Source organism: Schistocerca nitens, chromosome 5 (genome assembly GCF_023898315.1).
Source record: "Schistocerca nitens isolate TAMUIC-IGC-003100 chromosome 5, iqSchNite1.1, whole genome shotgun sequence".
Lineage (NCBI taxonomy): Eukaryota > Metazoa > Arthropoda > Insecta > Orthoptera > Acrididae > Schistocerca > Schistocerca nitens.
In genome coordinates, this window is record NC_064618.1 from 290,184,004 (window position 1) to 290,192,793 (window position 8,790).

Here is an 8,790-nt window from a genome sequence, read left to right on the forward strand (position 1 = left end):
TGGCGGTAGTAACGCTTACAAAAGGGATAAAAGGGCAGTGCACTGCCCGAGAGGTTGTTTGTACTCAGATGATTCATGTGAAAAGGTTTCCGACGTGGTTATGGCCGCACGAACAGAATTAACAAACCTTGAATGCGTAATGTCAGTTGGAGCTAGGTCCATGAGATATTCCATTTCGGAAATCGTTAGGGAATCAAATATACCGAGATCCACTGCCTCAAGAGTGTGCCGAGAACGCCAAATTTCAGGCATTGCCTCTCACAACGGACTACGCACAGGCCGACGGCTGTCACTCACCGACCGAGAACAATGGCGTATGCGTGTTGTCAGTGCTAACAGACCAGCAACGTTCGTGAAGTAATCGCATAAATCAATGTGGGACGTACGACTAACTTATCCGTTAGGACAGTGCAAGGAAATTTGTCTTTAATAGGCTATGGTAGCAGACGACCGACGCGACTGCTTTTGCTAATAGCGCGACAACGCCTGCAGCGCCTCTACTGTGCTCAAGAGCATGGCGGGTCGACCCTGGACGACTGGGAAACCTTGGACTGATCAAGCTGAGTCCAGATTTCATTTGGTACGAGCGGGTGACAGAATTCGACTGTGACGCAGACCCCATGAAGCCGTGGACCCAAGTTGTCAACAAGGCACTGTGCAAGCTGTTGTGTTTACGTGGAATGGAATGGGTCCTCAGGTCCAACTGAACCGATGATTGGAAATGATTGTGTTCGGTTACTTGGAGACCACTTTCAGCCATTCTTAGGTTCCACGTTCCCATACAGCGATGGAATTTTTGTGGATGACAATGAGCCATGTCACCAGGCCGCAGTTGTTCGGGAATGGTTTGAAGAACATTCTGGACAATTTGAGCGAATTATTTGGCAATTGAGATCGCCCAACATGAATACCCTCGATCATTTATGGGACATAAGCGGTAGGTCAGTTCGTGCATAAAATCCAGCACCGGCAACATTTCCGCAATCCTGGACGGCGACAGTACCAGCATCTCAGTATTGCTGCCAAGGACATCTAACGACTTGTTGAGTCCATGCCACGTCTAGTTGCTGCTCTACTCCAGGGAAAAAGAGGCTCGGCACGTTATTACGAGGTATCCCATTACATTCGTCTCCTCAGTGTACTCCGTGAGCCACGCAATGGTATATGATGGAGGGGTTTTGGGTACCACACTCACTCCCTCCCCCCCCCCCCCCCCCGGATCCTTTTTCCTATTCGTGTCAAGAATTACGTTGGGGAAAAAAGAGTTTAAGAAAGAAGTAAGTTGGTGTGTTCGAATCTTTCTCTACAGTAATGAGGTTTTCGCGAGATATTCATTATGTGATAAGAGGTATCTGGACACCTGTTAATGAACATTAATATGGGGTTATGACGGCTTCAACTCTGCTGGGGACGCTTTCAATGAGGTGTCTAAAAGCCTGTGGAGAAGTGGCAGCCCATTCTTCTTCAAGAGGCGAAACCAGAAAACGTAGTGATGTTGGGCGCTGCGATCTGCAGTGAAAATGACGTTCTAACTCATCCCATAGTTGCTCTGTTGCCTTGAGGTCGGGACTCTGGGGAGAACGGTCCGTTTCAGGTATGTTATTGTCCACATTCCATTGTCTCACAGATTTATGAGAGGGTAGATGTCATGCCGGGCCAATGGCCTTGCCGCAGTGGTAACACCGGTTCCCCTCAGATAACCGGAGTTAAGCGCTGTCGGGCTGGGCTAGCACTTGGATGGGTGACCATCCAGACTGCCGAGCGCTGTTGGCAAGCGGGGTGCACTCGGCCCTTGTGAGGCAAACTGAGGAGCTACTTGACTGAGAAGTAGCGGCTCCGGTCTCGGCCGGGAGAGCGGTGTGCTGACCACATGCCCCTCCATATCCGAATCCAGTGTTGCCTATGGACTGAGGATGACACGGCGGCCGGTCGGTGCCGTTGGGCCTTCATGGCCTGTTCGGAAGGAGTTTAGTTGAGTTTTTATATGTCATGCTGACACGAACTATCATGGTTTCCGGATTCTTTCTGCACAGTGCACAGTGCTGTAAAATTTGTACATATCATTCTAAATTTAGCGTCTTTTTAAGGTCAATAAGGTGACTAAACCTTAAAAGTGAAAAATACCCCCATACAGTAACAGGAAATCCTTTGTACTTCATTGTTGGAACTACATATGATGCCAGATAACTTTCTCCAGGCATTCGCCAAACTCAAACGCTTCCATCGGATTGACACTGGGTACGGTATGATTCATCACTCCACGGCACTCGCTTCTAGTCATCCATTGTCCAGTGGCGTTGATTTCTGCACTACCTCAAATGACACATAGAACTGTTTACTGAAATGTATAGTTTACAAGAAACCGCTTGCCCATTGTACCCAGTTCTCCCTACTTACAGTCACTGTAGCAGCTAGGCTGCTAGTAGCACTTTATAACTCACGAGTGATGCCTTGCGCAGATTTCAACCGATCTCTTAGAACTAGCTTCCGCTGTGCTCGACATTCCCTGTCTATCAGTGCATGAGGTCCGCCTTTCTCGGTTTAGCGTGGTTGCTACGTCGCGTCTCCCCCTACCAATCACGTCACCAACAGTCGGATTGGCCAGCTATACAAGGATTGAAGTGTCTCTGAAGGATGTATTACTCAGGTGACATACAATGACAAGATCACGTTCGAGATCTCCTGTCCGACCCATATCACTATTACTTCTTCTCTACTGACGCCACAATATTCACCGCCTCCTTTCACACTGGCAAGTCTGTCTCTCGTGGCTTCTAGTGGTTAATTCTGCGTTATATAGGGGTTTCCAGATACTTTTGATCACATAGCGTTCGTAGGAGCAAGCATTATATTACACTAATGGCCATCAAAATTGCTACACCACGAAGATGACGTGCTACAGACGCGAAATTTAACCGACAGGAAGAAGTTGTTGTGATATGCAAATGATTAGCTTTTCAGAGCATTCACACAAGGTTGACGCCGGTGGCGACACCTACAACGTGCTGACATGAGGAAAGTATCCAACCGATTTCTCATACACAAACAGCAGTTGACCGTCGTTGCATGGTGGAACGTTGTTGTGATGCCTCGTGTAAGGAGGAGAAATGCGTACCATCACGTTTGCGACTTTGATAACGGTCGGATTGTAGCCTATCGGGATTGCGGTTTATCGAATTGCGACATTGCTGCTCGCGTTGATCGAGATCCAATGACTGTTAGCAGAATATGGGATCGGTGGGTTCAGGAGGGTAATAGGGAACGCCGTGCTGGATCCCAACGGCCTCGTATCACTAGCAGTCGAGATGGCAAGGATCTTATCCGCGTGGCTGTAACGGATCGTGCAGCCACGTCTCGATCCCTGAGTCAACAGATGGCGACGTTTGCAAGACAACAACCATCTGCCCGTACAGTTCGACGACGTTTGCAGTAGCATGGACTATCAGCTCGGAGACCGTGGCTGCAGTTACCCTTGACGCTGCATCACAAACAGGAGCGCCTGCGATTGTGTACTCAACGCCGAACCTGAGTGCACGAATGGCAAAATGTCATTTTTTTCGGATGAATCCAAGTTCTGTTTACAGCATCATGATAGTCACATCCGTGTTTGGCGACATCGCGGTGAACGAACATTGGAAGCGTATATTCGTCATCGCCATGCTGGCGTATCTCTCGGCGTGATGGTATGGGGTGCCATTGGTTACACGTCTCGGTCACCTCTTGTTCGCATTAACGGCACTTTGAAGAGTGGACGTTACATTTCAGATGTGTTACGACCCGTGGCTCTACCCTTCATTCGATCCCTGCGAAACCCTACATTTCAGCAGGATAATGCACGACCGGATGTTGCAGGTCCTGTACGGGCCTTTCTGGATACAGAAAATGTTCGACTCCTGCCATGGCCAGCACATTCTCCAGATCTCTCACCAACTGAAAACGCCTGGTCAATGGTGGCCGAACAACTAACTCGTCACAATACGCCAGCCACTACTCTTGATGAACTGTGGTATCGTGTTGTAGCTGCATGGGCAGCTGTACCTGTACACGCCATCCATGTTCTGTTTGATTCAATTCCCAGGCGTATCAAGGCCATAGGTGGTTGTTCTGGGTACTGATTTCTCAGGATCTATGCACCCAAACTGCGTGAAAATGTAATCACATGTCAGTTCTAGTATAATATATTTGTCGAATGAATACCTGTTTATTATCTGCATTTCTTCTTGGTGTAGCAATTTTAATGGCCAGTAGTGTAATTGGCTCTTAGCCGTGTCCGGATACTTTTGATTACATGGCCTACGTAGGAGTAATCAACATATTAGCCGACTCTTATAGGAATGTAGGCACGGAATTTTAATTGTAGACTACACCGTTATGCACAATGCCTCTCGCATAGCGTCAGTCACTGGAGATGGATGACCATCTCCCTGACGCATGCGCGTTTGCTACACTAATCCGTAACGAAACCTGCAGTTACTCTTTGGCTCTTCTGTTTTCCTGTCCGCTCAGAGTCCCAGAGCGTGGATCGTTACTTAACTATCACTCGGATGTAGGTTTTTAAGCTACCTCCTGCCTGGGTAGATTCTCTTCCACTGGGTTCTTCCAGTGGATGCTTTGTCTGGCCTCTACCTTACCTGTGTATCCTTTTATGACTAAGTTCTCTTTTACGTCGCTCCGTACGGAGACTTCCAGATATTAAATGTATGTGACTGCTTCCAACGATTGTTCGGAAATCGTATAGTCAAGTAATAACGGGTTTTTTTTCCTGTCCACGACAATTGTTTTTATGTCGACGGTTAACTCTGTAACGTTCTTTAATTTATATTATTTGCTTTTGTTAATGGATGTACAATGAGCAATCTTTGTCTTACGGAAATTTACTGTTTAATATGTTGCGGAGCACATGGTGTTCTTAATCAGTTTTACTGCAATCCAAAGAAAAATTAAACAACTAAATCTGGAAAACCGGTATGTAATGCCTATAATGAAATCAATTCTTCTGAAATTTACTCCGTCTCGTGAGCATCGAGTTCTATTGCCCTGCCGGCCGTTGTGGCCGAGCGGTTCTAGGCGCTTCAGTCTGGAACCGCGTGACCGTTACGGTGGCAGGTTCGAATCCTGCCTCAGGCATGGATGTCTGTGATGTCCTTAGCTTAGCTAGGTTTAAGTAGTTCTAAGTTCTAGGGGACTGATGACCTCAGAAGTTAAGTCCCATAGTGCCTAGAGCCTTTTGAACCATTTCTATTGCCCTATGAAATAAACTGATAAAATTCCGTATGCAAATAAACAATGAAATACATTTTCTTAGCTCTTGAGTTGCAATGGGTGTAATCTTGGTATTCTCTTCTCTCCACAGTAGGGATACAAAATATTCAATCTTGGCTTAACGAAGTGCAATGCTGGCTGTAAAATAACTTCATACAAATAACTTCAGTAGATCAGTTGATAAATGAATGACCTTGCAAATGTTCAGTGGTAATTTTGGATATTGCCTCAGCGCTGTGCAACGCTGCCTGCATTAAAAGTGTTACAAACATTAATACTTTTCTGGTTCTGGCACATTTATATTTTTCTGACTCTGATTGAAAAATCATTTCTTTTAAAAAATACTCATTGGATTTAAACAAACACGACATTGAAGAGGATCAGGTACTGCTATGCTAAGACCGAATGCTTCGGTCTGAAAATTGTATTCTAAATAAAGTTTCTCCTTCACAAAATCTAATATAAAACATTTTACATTAACTTCAACATTAGTGAACTTCCAAACCTGCTTACAATTCTCACTTACTGACGTAATTAAAAATACTTGGATTGTTACATGAAAAAGAGTCTGACATCTTTGGCAACATAGGTTCCAGAATTTAACTTCTCTTTATTAGGATTAAAAAACACACAAAATATTACAAATCGGGTAAACCTAATCAACCTATTCATTAAATCTGATGGCAAATACTTGGTTCCTACATTTAAGGGTCAAGACTGTAAAATTAGCAAAATCCACATTGCGTTGCTGCATACTTAAAACTAAATATACAAAATTTCATTACCTTACAAGATTGTGTTATGCTGCTTCCATAGGCCAACAACTAAATTCTCACAGCTAGCCACTAGCTTTAAGTCTTACATCCTACCTTTAAGAGGGTGCAACGGCAACTACTACTGCGCGCCGCCCGCCCCTACTTACAATCGATTCTGCCACTCAGGCAACATCTTTGGTCCAGTGGTGTCAGAGATACGATCTCCTCTACGTTTGATAACTGTTTCATGTCATTTTTCAAGAGATATATTACAAAATCTGGCTCCACATACAACAGGAGTCGACAGAGTGGTGTATGTACGTATTTTTTGTCATATGAATAAGGATCAAGTAGAAACGACGTGATGAGTAAAGAGTGGATAAAGATGGTAGATAGTGAGAGAAGCGACGTGATAAATAGTAGTTGATAAAGGTGATATTTAAGGAGAGAAGCGACATAAAGCAGTGTGATTAATAAAGAGAGATTCGACGTGATGAAACAGTGGTAAATAAAGGTGAGTAGAATTGAATAATGTGTAGATGTCTTAGATGTATGTTACAGAGAGGCCTGTGTACGCTGCAAACGAGATTGATGCGAATGACGAAGGAAGACCAGGAAATGATGGAGTAACGGACGGACGGAGAGCCGAAATACGAATGACGAGATGAGGACAACTGCACAACGTGAAGGACATAAAGGGAGTATGAGGTCCAGATGGTGAACGTTGTGGAATACTGACGTAAGATGTAATATAAGTGTAAATCTAATTCTTACCATAGCATTTGCAATATGGCAAAAATAATAATTTGTTGTTGTTGTTGAAGCCCGTTACCAGTATAACTAATCGAAACGGTACCAAGAATTTGTACAGTAATTTTGCAGGATGAATAATTTGTGTATTTTTTGTTCTTAGATGAAATGTCGCAATTCTAAAGTGCTATTTAGCAGGATGAATAATCGGTAAAGTGAATGCAGAGGTAAGCCGATGGAGAGAGGTGCCAGAGTGAAAGGACGTGATCGGAGACTGGAATGCTATCTCCGAAACAACTCCATGTGGTAAGTGGTTGAGTATCAGGGAGCAAAGGTATGGTATGTTGACGTGAGTGTGGTGGTGTTAAGGTTAGCTGACTTCTAGACCTACTCTGTTGGTGTATTAATGGATTGAATGAGAAGGAAAATGTGGTGTCAGTTGAGTGAGAGTCGTAGAGTAGTGTGATCAATGTGCACACTCCGGTAAACGGGATGCTACCAATCCATAACTAAAACATTATTGTGCTTTATTGTTTGATTTGGATGAACCTCGATGGCAGGTCAGGATCTGACATCATGTGGGTGGTACATACATGTCCTAGAAATGTTGTTATATATAATAAAAGGTAAAATATGTAAAGAGATACTAATTTCAGTCTGTCACAAGCACAAAGGTGCATTGTATGTTGTAGATTTAGAGTCATCAGTTTCTAAAATGTTTATTGTGATAGGATGTTAAAGTAGTTTACTATGTAACATCATGTGGTAGGTAATTGTGAGCTGTGCAGATTGTTTCTTATTTTTTTGTTAGAACACTTTCAAGGGGTATTAATTTTAGTCTGTCCCAAGCACAAAGGTTCATCGTATATTGTAGTTTTAGAATCAACAGTTTCTAATATTTTCGCTGTGGTAGGATATTAAAGTAGTCTACTATTTGATATTGTAATTGTGAGCTGTATAGATTGTTTCTTATTCCTTTTTTGTTTTTTTGAACACTTTCATGTTTTGTATGAGGGACGACAGGTACAATCAATAGCACAAGTGTGGGCTGTATATAGAAAAGGGATAAATGTTGATGTTGTATGTTTAGAAAACTAGGGTGTATGATTTTATGTTTTTTAGAACAAAGATTCTTTTATTACCAATGTATCTAATAGATCATACTTGTAATGAATGAGTATTTAAATACTGTAAGAATATCCTTTTGTCTGTAATGTTGCGAGATGTACGGAAGGGTCTGACTGATTGGGTGTCGTAGCGCTCACGCGGCGGCGCGACGGCAGAATGAACGACGTGCGGCAGAGTCCAGAGGGCATTTTTTAACAGCAACTATTAACTAGTACTGGACTGTGGAGCCGTGAAACAAGATGGCTGGTTTGTCTCAATAAGGTGGAAAGTGAAGGACTGGTGTTTCCACGTTGTGAATGGTGGAAAAGGTTTCGTCTTTAGCAGACAGGACGAGTGTTTTGTTTTGTCTTGACCACTGAACGGTGGGATCCATAAACTTTTGGCAGTGACTTGTTAAGAGTGCTTTGTGAATTGCATGTGGGACGCTTGGTATACTTAAAGAGGACAGTTGTCGTTTGGTGACTAATTATTGTATGAACGCAAGAAACTAAAGTGGGACATTGACATTTGCATTTGTAGTAGGAGACATTTCCTTAATTGGTGCGGGAATAAGTGCTGTTGGTTGGAACTTACGACTTTTAATTACATCATGAACTGAAAGGACAGAACCGTGGGTAATAGTAGTTGTTAGGGCCATTTCTGGACGACCAGATTCGTGTGGATGGTAATCTGAGTGTGATTATGACATTTGTGTTTGATGTGAGATACAGTTTACTGTTCAGTGTGTGTTCAAAATGCCGATTTGAGTGACTTAAAGACTTTCGTCCGGGTAACCATGGGAGAGCCTTGACACCGAGAGAGTGTTTCTAGGAAAACTATCAGCAGCTTTTTGACCCCAAGAAAATCACAAAATGAAATGATTCCGTGTGACTCGCAAGATAGGGAATAATGTATT

At 43.5% G+C, this 8,790-nt stretch overlaps 1 pseudogene; it reads left to right on the plus strand.

The window, feature by feature from the left end:
* The first annotated feature begins 1,655 nt into the window (after positions 1 to 1,655).
* Positions 1,656 to 1,773, plus strand: LOC126261269 (5S ribosomal RNA; annotated as a pseudogene).
* Positions 1,774 to 8,790: the final 7,017 nt, after the last annotated feature.